The 16,531-nt window shown below is 39.3% G+C and overlaps 1 protein-coding gene across 5 annotated transcripts in view; it reads left to right on the top strand.

The window, feature by feature from the left end:
* Positions 1-16,531, top strand: part of side-VII (sidestep VII transmembrane protein) — a 615,012-nt gene that overhangs the window by 209,755 nt on the left and 388,726 nt on the right. The gene's annotated exons all lie outside the window — the stretch shown is intronic.

Raw genomic sequence — 16,531 nt, forward strand, 5'->3', positions numbered from 1 at the left:
CAGTAGGAAAATCGTGACCTGACAACTGATTACGTAAACAGTGGCGAGGAGATACCTCAACGTCTGCTCCTTGATATTCAAACTCTGCTTGTTGCAGCGATTGCCTTCTGCTACGTTCAGATTTCCGTTCTATCTGCATGGGCAGACGTGGGGGGGGGGGGGGTGCAAGGCCACTCAATATTCCTTCCTACTTCAGCGTTACTGCGGCCAGGATAGTTTTCATGGAGCGGGTATAGTTCACGTTTGAGCTCAGTGCTGTAGCTCCCATCTAACACAATTGCATTCTTTCCCGTTGGATATCTAGCCGGATTGGAAACGTGTACTCTTTGGAGTACACTAACATTACGAACCTGTTCTTCACGCCACATAACGTAGGTCATTGCTACACTAATATTATCCCAGGTCACTGTTCCAAAAAACGTGATAAATGGAATCTCTTTCCGTTCTAAAAGAATGACTCAGGTTGTGCAGGTTGACTACCGCCGAAGGAGAAACCAGTCCGTAACATGTTCTTCGCTCGTAATAGAAATTGAACATGTAAAATAAGAAGGATTAAAATATACAAAACTATAAAATTACTTTTTTGAATATATAATTCAGCATCTTAATTTATTGTGGGTGTAGAACTTGGCCTCTGGCATTAAGGGGAAAACGCACATTGAAGGTGTTTCAGAAAAGGGTGTTGAAAAGAATGTTTTCAACTGAAAGGGATGATATGTCAGGGAGATGAGATTGGCAGAACTTATAGCACTCGTGGGGGAGTTAAGAAGTGTGTAAATAATTGTGACTGTAAAACCTGAAAGGAAGAGATTACTTGGAAGATGTAGGCAGGGACTAGAAAATGTTTAAATGGATATTAAGAATACAGGATGGGCGGATGTTGACTGGATATTTTTGGTCCAGGATAGGGATCGGTGACGGATTATTTTGAATATAATAATGCACTTCTGGGTTCCTTAAAACACGGCGAAATTCGTGACCATCGGCTCCTCAAAGTAGCTGCATTCTTCAACATTTCTGTGTTCCCTTCTGTCACCTACCCTCATCAATTCTACCTGAACGGTATCTTTATCCATTCTTGCGTGTATTGATTTCTCTAGCATCATTATCCGTCGTAATACTAGGGCTAAGGGAAACATTATAAAAATGGAAACTCTTGTGCATTAAATATCAACTTAAGTAACGTTCAAATAATCTGGAATGTCGTCTTTTGAGTGTTGGTCGATGTTTGGGTTTCGTTACTTAACCAGGGACGAAAGTAATTATGTGGGAAGATCCCTTCTTGGGGAGGCTGTGACGTGGAGATTACAATACTGACTTGAGTGGAGAAGAGCCCCAGGTCGTAGTTCACGTCAGACGGAACTAGCTGCAAATTTTATTTTCCCCTCTTGTTCCATAAAAATAATAGAAATATTGAATTAACAGCATTCCCCACGTCGTAAGTCGAAAATGCGTTCGAAAGAAAATCTCAAATCTTAAGAAAGGTAGAAGGAAGAAAAAGATCAGACTTTTGAAAGTTATCTAGATGCCGGTGCAGGTATAAAGTTCTCTAGTCTTCGAAGACAACGTTATCAGTATTTTTACTATTTCTGATAACTGAAAACGAATATCAACGCTTATTACTTGAAATATAACTTTTATGGGGAATAATCTAGCTCGCTGACTTTGTTTTGAGGTCTTTGAAATTTGTTCTCGTGCTATAAACTTTACTCACCCCTGTATAGATTCTTTTCATGAACAATATGGGCCCATAAATACTGACATGAAAGCCTCTGTAATATAGTTTTATCGAGCGTTGTCCAGAAATAAAAAAACACAGCTTGATATAATATCAAACATTCAAACAGTAGTCTGTTTGGTCTTAATATGTAGCAGTTCACTTATTTAATTTAAAGTCTATATTCCCTACATGTCACACGATTGTAACGATGATGGTCACAATCATTTCGGTAATTCCATTACGTATAGCTTATATGATTCCACATTGCATTCGAACTTAATAGGCTTGATTCACTATTAAATTCGTCCCGCCTCCTGTGTCATCGTTAATTTGACCTTTGATAGGCAACAATATACTGGCAGCATGGCTATGATGTCGGTCTGGAATCAATTCATCGCAAAATGCCACGACATCAGAGTGCAGCGTGGTCCGTAGTCTGATGATAAATAACTGTTCAGTCATCAGTCATCACCGGCTCTGTCGGTTCCACCAGGTTCTGTCTTCTGTGAGAGCTTTCCTCTTTCTGGCAAACTGGATTTATAACAATCTCCTGTCGGCCCACAACTAAGTGTGTGTTTGCGCGCACTGATGCTTTCATGAACAAATGGACCTGTCTCCAACTTATTCGGGTGTACAGAGTAGGATGCATCACACAACAGCCTCTCGGTAATTAATTTTCAACCTCAGCACCACGTGGTAAATTCGGATTTCATAAACGGTTGGTTACCTGGTGACAGACTCATGGACGCATGACTTGTTGATAAAGTGCCTTATCGTGGCAGTATGTGAAGGGCGTGTCACTGCCTAATTCCACATGACCGAGTCTTGGTGATGTAAATATTATTTCCGGTGTGAAGAAAGTGTCTTGTGTTTCGAGGATAAACGTTGGAGAGAGAAAATTCGTTAGGTTCAATTTGAGCTTTATCTGAAGTTGTTTCTTGATGGGACAGACAATAATATAAATTAAATTCGTCCACGTAAGTTCAGTGCAGATTCTTCAGTTTAATAAAAGTCTTAATATGTTAGTTCAGTTGTGCGAGAATAGATCTATTTTGGATCGTGGTTAAACACTGTCTCTCAGAGAGTTCGTGACTTAGACGTAGATTCAATTTTTGGAACGAGGGTACGGAATTTGATGTGACAGGATTCGAGAAAACAAAAATCTACACTTAAAATTCTTAATGGTTACGTGTTCGACACCTGCTGCCGATTGAGTTCATATACTGGTTGAATTCAGTAGACAAATGAACCGTGGCGCGCACGTCGTTGAATGAGCCCTGCCCTGGAGCTGAATCCTCCGCCCACAGCTGCGTGAACTGCGGGGAGGTCACATGAGGGCGTGTACCTCTCTGAGAGGTCATCAGGTTACGTAATTTCTTAAAGCGCAGTGGTAACTTACATGTACCACCTGCTGTAACTCTCAGTATATCTGTGTTTTGTCCATGGAGTGTATGCGTTGAGTGTCTCAGAATAAACAGCTTTAGAAAATTGATCTTTGTTATGGACATGCGTTGTTTTCTTTGCGGTAGGAACTGAAATGTTAAATATTATGTAGATGAGCTACGTACTTTAGGTTGGTAAAGATAGGCTGTCATCAACTTTCCGCGTAGCTTATAGGAGGTCAGTGCAGGGACTTGATAATGATCGACTACTTGGGTTCCATTCCATTTAGAGTAAACGTCGAACCGTGAAAGGGCGTATGTCCTCAAAGTTCAGGAAACGAATACAATTTTCGGAAAGTAGGATCTTCTGAAGTTATCACGAAGGCGAGTTTGAAGATGGCTGTTTTCTGCGATGCAGCGTTTTGCTGTCTGATAGAATTTACGAACATTCTAGAGGAAGTTGCTACTTCTATCATCAGGGCCCTGATAAAAGTTAAGTACTACAGAACGGTCGCACAACGTCCATGTTTGATTCACACGTGTTCACGGACGTTGGCACGTAAGTTCTTTTGTGTGTGTTATAAAATAAATAATTACACGCCCTTAAAATCATTCACTGATTTGTGGACACCCATAATAATAGAACATGTTTAATTTTGTAATGAATTATTCTCTTTGGTAATGCCCGGATTATTTTCGTAAAGTAGCAAGAATATGGACATTTTAAGAATTGAATACGTGAATTTTGCTACTACTGTGCTGAAATCATACATTAACGCGTCTGCTAAAAAAAATTCTGCGGTATATACAAGAGACAGAAACTTGTAGAAATATCGTTTGTTCGCGGAGCAAGAGATTCACAAGATGAAAGGAATTTGTGTTCTAGTTGTGAACAGTGGAATATTCTGTAACACATTAATTTTTAGGATTCACATATGACTCTGAGTTTCGTGTTAGCAGCTTCTGAGGTATGTGTTTGAAATCTCTGTATTGTTGGTCAGTAAGGTAGCACGGAAATTATCAACTGGATCTTTTACGAGTTTTATGTATCCATTTGTGATTCCACCCCTATAAATATTGCAATCAGACATATATATATGGAAGTTTGCTACTAGTTCTCTTTTATATAATATTTAAATAGTCAGTTCTTACCTTCAAGGAAACACACCACACCGCTAAGAAATGAGACGATTTGTGACGTTTATGTAGACAGTCTGACTTGCGTCTGAGAAACAGATCAGTCCGTAGACACAAACTGTAAGCAAAACACAAAAGATAGTCAGCATTAGTAAAGGGGATAGTGTAGTGACCCCCGCATTAGGCTATAAAGTGTTAAATGGAATTAAGCATCTTACGTTCCCGTATAATGTCTTGTTGTTCACTTCCTTAACACTCTTGTAACGATCCGTCACCGCTTTGTGTTGTTGAACGAGGAGTTAATGCAGCAATAGTACTAAAGTAACCGCATGTAGTGATACTATCTGTGGAACAATATCACTTCCTGAAGAAGTCAGTGGAGTTTGAAGCAGTAAACCCGAGACGGAGTCCATTCTCTGAGTCATTGCATGTCATAAACCTAGTAAGGTGGAACGGTAATTCAGTCTTTGTGAGATTGTCCCTTTGCTCCAGAGAACAAGAAGGTTTTTGCAAAACACAGGCTTAGTATCTCTTAAGTATAGAGAATAAGAAAAAAAAAGTGTTCCGCGCTTTCGTGTAATAGAAGTGAAATTTTGTGGATGTTCACTTGAGTGAAGTTATCTGTATGTTTGAAGCAAGCGGATATAGAGACCCTTCTATTCCCATTCCAATTCCACCACATTGAGATATATGACAGACTTTTCGGAGCACAAACTGTGCCTCCTATTTCCTGTCTTCTCATTCTGATTTTTTTTTATGTTTGATATCGACCAACGAATAAAATCTTCCCCCCCCCCCCCCCCCTCTACAAGGAAATCTGTCGTAAATCCCTTTAGGGCTGAAGTATCGCTCTCTTCGTCTAATGTTGAAGCCACAAGTAAACCTGGGCGCTAGGTTTTCCTGAGCCCCTCCCTCAAAGTCTCAGCATCCACCCTTCAGACTCAGGAATGGGAGAGATGATCCTTCGTACACGAAAAGGAAATGGGTTTCGAACAGAAAGTAAAGATGGTAGAACGAGTCCGGGCCGACAAGTAGATTTCGGTTAATAATTATGTTGAAGGCCATGAAAACAGTCAAGGAGTTAGTGGGCATTAAGTGACAACAGTAATTTATTGCTTGCATAAGTTAAATTATGAGGAACTTCTCATATGAAGGTGCGGTGGCATGAGAACTTTAAACAGAAATTGTTGTCCTTGCACCCGAAACAAATAGTTGCATATTTTAAGAAAAACAATAAATAATTCTGAACATAATTTGAAATCTTCATATAATCCGCCGCTTATTTAAAGAAATCTGGCTTAAAGTTATGTTTGATTGAGTTGGGTTGGGTTGGATTGGGACAGATTTGGCTGCATTGGGTTGGTTTAGGTTAGTGTTCGGTTGTGTTGGGCTAAATATCCCTTAACAGCATTCTTATGACAACTGTTATGACAACACATATTCCTAAATATTACACCTTGCGTCCCTTTGCAAATGATCACCAATTAACATCTGCTTATTATATAGATTAGACCCTTACACGTTTCGTGTGAGATAATCCCAGACTGTACAGTGTAATAATACCTTTTTCGCATTTAAAATCATGGGCTGTCCCAAACTGTTTTGACTACTGACTAAAGCAAATACAATTTTTAGAATGGAAGATAAATAAATATCTAGTAATATGATTATTTGTGGGTGTAGGCAATTTGTACAGTCACTAGAGCATTCTTTCCATTTTAAAGTTGTATTTTGCAAGTCCTCATTCGCTGTCAAAATTTACAGTGAAGATATTTAATGTTCTTAATTTTTATAGTTTCTTTACCTAACAAACTTTCAAAATTGAGTTAGGTTGAGTTAGGTTAGTGACGACGATACGCATCAGCAGGTATTGTTAATTCTATTTTGATAAATAGCAAAGATTGTTTGTGTTATTTAAGCTACAGAATTGTTTGGATCGCAAACCGCTGCAAATTTTAAAGTCATCGAAAGAATCAAAAGCGTATATATTCCGCGAACAGGCGTTCCTGTTGTTAAGATGAGACGGGAGTGAAGATGCTGCATTAAGGTGATTGGTTTTATTTTTAGAATCATAATAAACTACAATTTAAAAAGTTGTATATTTCTTTTCGACTGGCAGAAGCCACGGAAGGATATAAGATACACATTCCTATCCCCGTGGAAAAAACACATTTTGATTATTTATAACATTTCTTCTGTTTTCAAGTAAGATGAAGAAAAGAAGAGAAATGACATCGAGTTTCGCGTGTCAAGGAGGAGGGCGAAAGCTTGTCATTTTTTGTATAAAAAGTGTTAGCTGGAGGTTTCGCCGGAATTCATCAATTTTTTAAGTACACATTCTTGGAATACAAAGAGCGAAAGGAAGGAACGGGAGATGCCTAAAGACATGAAGATGAAAGTCTGTCGTGTATGTGTGGTTTTGTATCCATCCTCTCTTTGTAGGCAACCCGCCTATTATTTCAGAGACGCCGAGCATCCATCGTGTGCGCGGAGCACCGGCGCGTCATGGTTTCCCTCGAGCCTCGTTACAAAGACCACAGCGAGAAGCTTGAATCGGGGGAGTAGTCGAGAGATGAAAGAAGTGAGCCAGAGATATTACGAGATAATGATAGGAAGAGAGAGAGAGAGAGAGAGGGAGAGAGAGAGAGAGGACAGCTGTTCAAGGTAGGATGAAGGTTCGTTCACTGAATCACTAAAATGGAGTCTCCAGGGGGGACGTAACCCCCGTTTAGAAGCAGAGAAAGAGACCATAGCCACAGGAAGAAACGATGTCCCAACCAAAACATCGATAAAGAACCATAGTAAAACGTGTTACCTTGATGAATACAGAAGATGTACAATAATAGAACGAAAATGGAGAGACGGAGAAAGGACAGAAGGTATAATGGATCTCAAGGGAAGATGGAACATGTTCCATTTTAATCTTCATGTAAACTGGGATCACTATGAACTATTGGCATAAAGAGACTGAGAAGACATGAATGGAAATAAACCAATGATTAGCAATATGACGTTAGTAACACTGGAAGTATTAAAGTTTATTTATTTGAGTTGTTACCAACCGTATCTGTCGTGACATAAACCCATGAACTCGTAAGTAGGGGATATTTTTCTTGGTAGTAATTGTAGGTGAATATTAAATTTCATTTACCGGCCGCTGATTATTAACGCCAGGGTTGGGTTGACGCAGTGGAAAAACTGATGGTGAAGAGAGAAAAATACCTTTTCATGAAGCTCAATTTTGCTTTCACACGACAAAAAAATATTTCATGAAAAATTTGGAAGTTTACGCTTAACGTAACATTTCTACAGCATACGATTTATTATTGCATCTTATTTTCAGTTCGTTAATGCTCTTATAAGAAGCGCAAATAGTCCGTTTATAGAACCTGAAGGTTCATTACCGTGTTCGCAAAAGCCCGATACCGATTCGTATCCTGATCAAAATAAAACCAAGTCCTCATCCTCCTACCATATTTCTGTAAGATAAATTTTAATATTATTTTCCCACCTGTGTGTGTACGTCTTCCGAATAGTAGAGTTTGAGGTTCCCACGGAGATAGGTAGGAAAATGGCCGACTTCTGGGTTGTAGCGTCGTGTAGTCTGAAACGTAAACCCCTACGAGACGACACGGCGCTGCAACCCAGAAGGCAACCATCTTCTTCCGAATAGTTGTCTTCCATCTAAAATTTGCGAAATTTCACAGCGGAAAATGAGTCTAAAATTTATTTTAAATTCTCCATTTAAAACAAACTCGATATCGCTAATACGCAAGTAAATAACGCGAGAACCGCCCTCTGGGACGTGTATTAGAGAAAAGATTCCAGTTTCAGTGGAGAATGCGTAGGTTAAACGTAATGGGATTTTTGTTTCCAGCTTTCGAAAAGATCTGATGCCGACAGGATTATGAGCCCACCGCCTTGCTCCCCCGCGCAGCGGGGTTGCACCCCTAATTGTGGTGTTTTAGTGACTGAACGAGCAAAACCACTTAGTTTTGTTCCTTCACGCACGTCCATAAAGTACGCACGCCATGTGTTGTGGCACAGTGCAAAACAGAGGTATGTGTCGCTCTGTAAATCTAAGGGTGCAACGTATTAAAACATTTTGAATGTGTTCGAGAATAAAATCTTTAGGAGAATGTCTGACCTTAGATAAAGGAAGTAGTAGGAGATCTGAGATAATTTCATTATGAGGATCTTTATAATTTGTATTCTTCGCCTGGTAGTATAACGATGATTAGATTGTGGCACAAAATACAGGCAGATTATACAGCTAGGTTTAGATGAGAAGAAGATGTAATAAGTGAAAATAAAGGTTCCCAAGTCTGGGTGCATGAAGATCACACCCTTCTGGGATATTGCGCCGTGTAGTCTTACAGAAGTTGGCAGGCTTCCCAGAGGTTGTAAGATTTGAGGTTTTCACAGCGGTGAGTATGAAGATTTCTGTCTTCTGGGTTGTTGCGCTGTGTAGTCTGGTCTAGTCTGCCCTGATGACGGAGGCAGTATGACCTCTGAAACGTTGGTAAACATCGACCAGACTACACAGCGCAACAACCCAGAAGACAGAAATTTTCATATTTTTAATCACCCTGATGACGGAGGCAGTATGACCTCTGAAACGTCGGTTAACATCGGCCAGACTACACAGCGCAACAACCCAGAAGACAGAAATCTTCATATTTTTAATCGCCCTGATGACGGAGGCAGTATGACCTCTGAAACGTTGGTAAACATCGACCAGACTACACAGCGCAACAACCCAGAAGACAGAAATCTTCATATTTTTAATCGCCCTGATGACGGAGGCAGTATGACCACTGAAACGTTGGTAAACATCGACCAGACTACACAGCGCAACAACCCAGAAGACAGAAATCTTCATACTCATCGCCCTGATGATGGAGGCAGTATGACCTCTGAAACGTTGGTTAACATCGACCAGACTACACAGCGCAACAACCCAGAAGACAGAAATCTTCATACTCATCGCCCTGATGACGGAGGCAGTATGACCTCCGAAACGTTGGTAAACATCGACCAGACTACACAGCGCAACAACCCAGAAGACAGAAATCTTCATATTTTTAATCGCCCTGATGACGGAGGCAGTATGACCTCCGAAACGTTGGTTAACATCGACCAGACTACACAGCGCAACAACCCAGAAGACAGAAATCTTCATACTCATCGCCCTGATGATGGAGGCAGTATGACCTCTGAAACGTTGGTTAACATCGACCAGACTACACAGCGCAACAACCCAGAAGACAGAAATCTTCATACTCATCGCCCTGATGACGGAGGCAGTATGACCTCCGAAACGTTGGTTGACATCTACCAGACTACGCAGCGCAACAATCCAGAAGACGGAAATCTTCTTATTTCCAGAGGTTCTTTATCAAGGCTACGATGGAAGCAGTAAGAACCTCTGAAACGTCGGTTAACTTCGTTGAGATTACAGCGTGCAATATCCCAGAAGACTCTAACCTTCATGATATAACGGAGTAACCATAGAAGCCATGATAAAGAAAGTGAACATTGTAGTGAAGGTATCTGGGAATACCACACCGAGTCATTTCTGATCGGAAATGCTTGTAGGTTCTTGTGTAAAGTTATCGTTATTATTGTGCGGTTTTAACAAAGATTTAAATATTCGATAAAATTTAGTGAAAAGGGCCTATATAAAATTTCATGAATATCCGTCCAGCCCTTATGGAGTCGTTACACGCAGACAGACAGACGGAATAATATAGACAGACGGAATAATATATTGTCAAAGCTACTGGATTCAAACGCGCCTGGAAATGTTTTTTTTTTCAGTCATTGTATGACTAATCTGATTTAAAGCATTGAGTTCCAACCTTTCTTATTTTCTTGGACGTATCTGATGATGCATTCTTAAGCAAAATTGAAAGTTTGAAGAGGTAACTTAATTTGGAATCATACTGTATTACTACAGAAATTCGGTAGCCGTAACTGTAATTGTATTTCGTTTTGGGATTGTTACATAATTTTTCTGTTGTATTTTCTCCCGTGAAATGGTATTGACCACTCACTCTTGCCATGAAAATTTGAAGTTCAATGATTAGATTATACATTAGACGCTCACGGACCGAAAGTTGATTTGCGCTTGTTAATGTGGCACTTGTATCCTCTAGAGATCCCTTCGTGTTCCAGCGAAACACTTAACCCGAAAATAACGCATGATTTGCGCCATTTCTCACATGCAGATATACGTAGGAACCATGGGTATGTACAGACATCTGTCTGCAAAATTGGCGTAATCCATTGTTACGATATAAAACAAGGTATCTAATTTTAGATTTCAAGTTAAGAACGTCTCGCCGGTACATCATGTATACCCCATACTGAGGTCTGTTTTCCCTTCTGTCTGATTTGAATTCAAAATGTCGTCATGATAATAAAATTCACACACACACGCATTATATATGTATATGTATGTATATATATATATATATATATTCGTGATTTTCCTTGGAATTAGGAATAAGAAAATTTTTTCGTATGTTTTTATATCAGTTTCAAGTTTATTTAAGTAAACCGTTACTTAGTGTTACTAGGTACTGCGTAGAAGTTCACAGTTCACGTCGTGTTTCTGAAAAATGCGGAATTAATTTTTACCTCCATTTGGTGAAAAACTATGATAACCTGCACTAACACGGGCAAAGATTTTATTTTAACGATTCACGGCGATTTCAGCTGGATTTTTTCCATCATTGCTTTGTTTCTCTTTCTTTCTGTCTGCAAACAAAGCCAGTGCCGGACTCCGCTGTAAATAGTGCAATGAAAATAAAGCTCCGACATGTCTGTCTATTTTTCTGGTGGATACAAGTAGCCTATCATTTGAGCAAAGCCGCCTTTAATCATACGTCCAACAAAGTACTGTTTATCAATACCGACTGCCTGCTACATGACTGAGGCGTCTTGTCCCAACAGGATTATAGTTTTTGTTTGAAATATTAATAAGTAAAATCTTTCTTAGCCTCTTTTGTTTCCACGAATGGCGTACGAACAATTCAGAACTTGTCTCATTTGAATTGGATCCCACTTTGTACTGAAAATTGATTTTTCGAATATTGAATTTGGTCCGACAGAAAATCACGTTGTTCACAAATGACGACGTCATTGATTTAAAAGGAGACGGCCGTGGCATATTTTAAAATGCTGTCCGTGTTTTCGAATGGAGTATGTGTGTGTTTATGGGTTTAGATGCGCGGTAGCTCCTAAGTCTACTTCCGCCCAGGGGGAGTCCAATACTGCACACGGCACATCTGCTAAACTGACAGACATTCTGTTGAATACTCGTCTGTAGAGAGCCTTGGTAATTAATTATAATTTTTAGGATACAAAAACCAACGGATTTGAAGATTGTTGTCTTCTGGGTTGTTGCGCCGTGTAGTCTGGTCGATGTTAACCAACGTTTCAGAGGTCATACTGTCTCCGATGAATCGCCCTGATGACGGAGGCAGTATGACCTCCGAAACGTTGGTTAACATCGACCAGACTACACAGCGCAACAACCCAGAAGACAGAAATCCTCATATTTTTAATCGTCCTGATGACGGATGCAGTATGACCTCCGAAACGTTGGTTAACATCGACCAGACTACACGGCGCAACAACCCAGAAATCTTCATATTTTTTATCGCCCTGATGACGGGGGCAGTATGACCTCTGAAACGTTGGTAAACATCGACCAGACTACACAGCGCAACAACCCAGAAAACAGAAATCTTCATATTTTTAATCTCACTGATGACGGAGGCAGTATGACCTCTGAAACGTTGGTTAACATCGACCAGACTACACAGCGCAACAACCCAGAAGACAGAAATCTTCATACTCACCGCTGTGAAAACCTCAAATCTTACACCAACGGATTTCTTTGTCCTAGATATTTGTGTTTATGTGATGCACACTTTGGTAGACTTATTTTAATACAGTTGCCAGAATTTCAATTTGAAATTCGGGCACTTGGTTGTTGGGGTCTTGGGGGGATTGTACTAAGTCGCTGATGACAACAGTAGGAGATGGAACAGTGACAATGAAAGCGGACGTGACGCTGAGCCAAGAAAATGCAGTTCGGGTTTTTACTTCCAATTTCCATAAGTTTCGTTTTAATAACTTGTCCCTCCTTCCCTACTAGCCAAGATTCAATGCAGAATCCTTGAATTTTAAATTTTATTCATGTGGTATCCCAAATAAGAATTCCTTTTAGCACAGTTACAACAAATTCTGGATTGTGACTGAACGGTTTGGTTGACAGTAACACTGTAGCGTAAAGTTAGGTGATAACTCGGTTTTTGAATCTTAGGTGTTGGATTTATGCCTTTCATAGTTTTTATCAACCCGTTTAAGTAGATTCTGGTGTGGTAACTTAAAATCGACCACGGCAGTCACGCTCTGTTTTGTAATCATTATTCATGATGGTATTCAAATTTAATCCGACACGACGTACAGACCTATATAGTCAGAGTCGTCAAACTAATTAATATTTTTCTCGATATTCCGTATGTGTGGTTTACAGTTGGTTTCCTTACCAAAACTTTGTATATATTTCCTATCTGATTGTTCTGTTGCACGTCAGCTCCTCCGACTATTTGAGTGTCCAACACAACAAGCTTTTCATTAAATAGTAAGTTTAATTCATTTTATCTCTAGTATATATGTACATCTTTTATTTCGGAAATTTAATATTTTAAAATTAACACGGTAGGCAAATTTAGCATTCGGGAGGTTATAAACCTACATTTTCTGCATAACAAATTTGAGTGAGAGGCACCTCATATGTACCTACGCGTGACCAATCTGTCATTCTGTTTCTGAAAAGTTGCAGAAAGTCCGTATGTCTATTTTCTGTCTTGCATACTCAGTAAACACTCTGCTCTGTGTTCTTGTGTAAAACCAGCGACAATTTGTTTTCGTTTTGGATCGGATCGGCGGTTACAGGACTAACCAGTTAGTGTTCTTTATCACACTTTTTCTCTCAGAAAAAAAAAATTATAAGTAACTGTAAACCCATGCTTTACTTTGACACGCTATGAAGTATATCGGTGAAGAATTCAAAGTTTCTATTTTGAGGGGCAACTGGACACCGCGGTTAGTCGCTGTCGCACCTGCTTCCTCATCAAAAAATCCCTCACCTTCGAGGGCTCATATCAAGTTTACAATATTTCTGAGCCAGATAAATCCATTCCACATCCCACCTTTTCCCTCAAGATTCATTTTAATATTGTCATCATATCTACGAATATGTCTTTCCCCTTTAGGTTCCTCAACTAAATTTTGTAAAATTTATTATAATCCCCTTCCGTACTACACACCCTGTTCCACACCTGATCATTAACTTATCATCTTAGCAGCATTTGTGGTATGTAAATGATGAAACTCTGTATTATACAAGATTCTCCAGCGTCAAAACAGGCGAAATTATTATGCTTAATGGTTAATGGTTAATTATGGCATGTTGTATAATTCGCATCCCTTATTTCTTATATTCTGCGTGGTTCGGAGTATTTTTGAAATATTAACAATGTATACATTTTAATTTAATATTGTAATTGTACTTGCTTTCATAATATGAATCCTTAGTCAAACATTCATACGTGTTTCACTTTCATTAAAATAAACATTCACCGCTTGTGTAACAAATTTCCTATGAGACGAACACATAATTAATTAGTAACTGTTTGTGTTTTATATGGAATAAAGCATTTGAAATGAATTTTATTAAGCTTCTACAGGAACATAGGCAAAACAGTATATTGAACTTAGAAGCTGTACAGACAAAAGCAACACGGGATAACTTGATATTTATTCGCGATAGATTGCCGAATTTATTTTATGATTTTCGATGACATAAGGGGACGGATGAGAATTCATTTCCAAAAGATCCCGGAGCTTCAAGTGCCAGTATTAGTTTTTCACTGAATCTGAAGGACGCACTGGATTTGTATCAGTTTTAAAAATTATATGAGTCCGTCATTTGGTCGTTTACTGTAATTAGAACTTTGACATTTATATAGAATCTCACCATTGCAGACTGAAGTTTGTTGCGCGAACACTTAACACTGATTTGCATCGACGCAAACTGAAGATATTTGAACGAACAACTTAGGACTTCAACAATGCAAGCCAAATTTTGTTGCATGAACACTAATTTTGAAAATTCAAAACCGTTTCGTATTATCGCCGTCATCCGACGGTGGAGAATTCCTTTTCCGTCCAAAGTTAGGTCTCTATTAGCTTCAACAGCCGTCCCTAACAGGTCCCTAGTTTCCGCAGGTCTGCAATCTGCTGCTGTTCGTTCGCGGAGACCTTCCCTCTGTATGAGGATTGTCAAACTCTTTGTCTAATAAGGGCCGCTCGGCAAACAGGCGACTGTTTTGGGAACCATCGTGTTTACGTGAAAATCACAACCGCCTACTTTTACTAATTTTAAGCTTAAGCTCTGCACATATTTCTCGTTCGTCTGTTTTCCTGCAAGCAGACACAAATGTGAATATTATTGAAACACATTTTCACTTTATTTAATTGAAGTATAAAACTGCCATAGGGCCTACAGAAGTAGGTATTTGAAACTTTAAATTTGTTAAATCTTGTTACATTCTGGGTCTCACATCGCGTGTAATTTGAGAACTTGGTGGGCGCATTAAACACCGAAGAGGGCCCAATGGGGGGCAAGCGAGATGCGAGCACAGCATTCGACTGTTTTGTCAGCTCAGATTTAACAGAATCATTTTTAAAATCGCAAATCTCGTCACATTCTTCGAAAGTCTCGTCAGTGGGCCCCATCCCTCGCCGTATATTATGCAGTGCAGTCTTTAAAATCGGATTTAACGCGTAATTTCAACTACGCCTTGATTTCCCAAGTGCCCTTCAGGTTTAATGACTAAAACTTTGTATGCATTTTTCATCTTTTTTCTTTGCGAGCTTAATCTATAATTAAACAACACCTCTTCTTTACATAGGCATTAGGAATTTTCCTTTGAATCCCATAGAATTTTACGCCAAAATGCACACAGTTCCCATTCGTAATTGGATTGTTTAACGTTACTACTGGCTTTTGTGGATCAGGTTACATTTTGATATCATTGTCGTGCCTTTGAATTCCGCGCCCCTGTAATGATGTTGCTGTATGCATAATCCTAACGTTTTAAACGCAGTGATAGACTGCCCGAAATAATAATTTTTCTTCAACCGCAACAAATTCATTATGGTATGGGTTGTGTTTGTTTTGGCTAACTACAGAGCGTGATATTCTCGGCGCTTCGTTATAAGCGCGCGCTACCTGCGCGACACCTAGCGGTGGTCGTCCACGATTTGCAACTTCTCTCGTAATGAATTGACTGAAATTACGTTTCTGAATAACAATCAGTATCAGCGGCTTTTACAGGCTGATTAGTGTGATAAATTTTATAGAATGTTGTCAGATTTCATTCCCAGTGATGAGTGTACACGCAGCATGGATGGAGCAACAGAAATATTGACTCAGGTCTATTATGGTTTAACATTTTGGCTTTCAGATAGAACGCAGGTAGATAGAAGGTTCTCAAATGAGTGACAATAAGAATTTTCCGATTATCATAAATTTTGGCACAAATACATTTAATTCTGATTACTTTTCAGTGTTAAAATGGCTTCCAATTTTGTACGTCGCATTGTAATCCTTTAATCATTTAATTTTCTTCTTTGGAGGCAATCTCTTTCTTCCTTCAGTGCGCTCTGGTAACAGTGATGGATTGCTGACATTAGGCAGATAAACATTTATTCTGGTTCTGCGCACCTAGAGATCTGGTCGCCAAGATCGGGAGATTTGTCTTCAATCACTCCGTTTTGTACTGTCCCCACGCAAAGTGAACGTTCAAGGTTCTTTCTAAACGAAGAGGCGCTATAAGAGATCTGCCTTGTCGGACATTTATCATCCCATCCAATGCTCATTCATGGGAAACATTAACTGCCGTCTGTGTTAATTTCTAGGCACGTAACAGGCACCATTGTGAAAGTAAGGCATGTTAAGGGTCTGACCGATCCAGTACTGGGATAGTGGTTTTGAATCCCACGCTAGACATAGCTGTTTTTTTTCCGAATTCTTTTGACGTTTAAAAAAAGTAAAAATTAATCATTACAAATATATACGAAAACTTCTTTAGAGTCGTATTTTCTGCGTGTAGGACATAAGCTAATACGAAAAAGTTTTGTAATATTTATGCTAATATAGGTTATTTAAAAATGTAACTTTGTGTTACCGTCAAAAGAATTCGATGTTTTA

Source organism: Zootermopsis nevadensis, unplaced genomic scaffold (assembly GCF_977971745.1).
Source record: "Zootermopsis nevadensis isolate Lab colony 2312 unplaced genomic scaffold, Znev_1.0 Znev_ptg000021l, whole genome shotgun sequence".
NCBI classification, from domain to species: Eukaryota; Metazoa; Arthropoda; class Insecta; order Blattodea; family Termopsidae; genus Zootermopsis; species Zootermopsis nevadensis.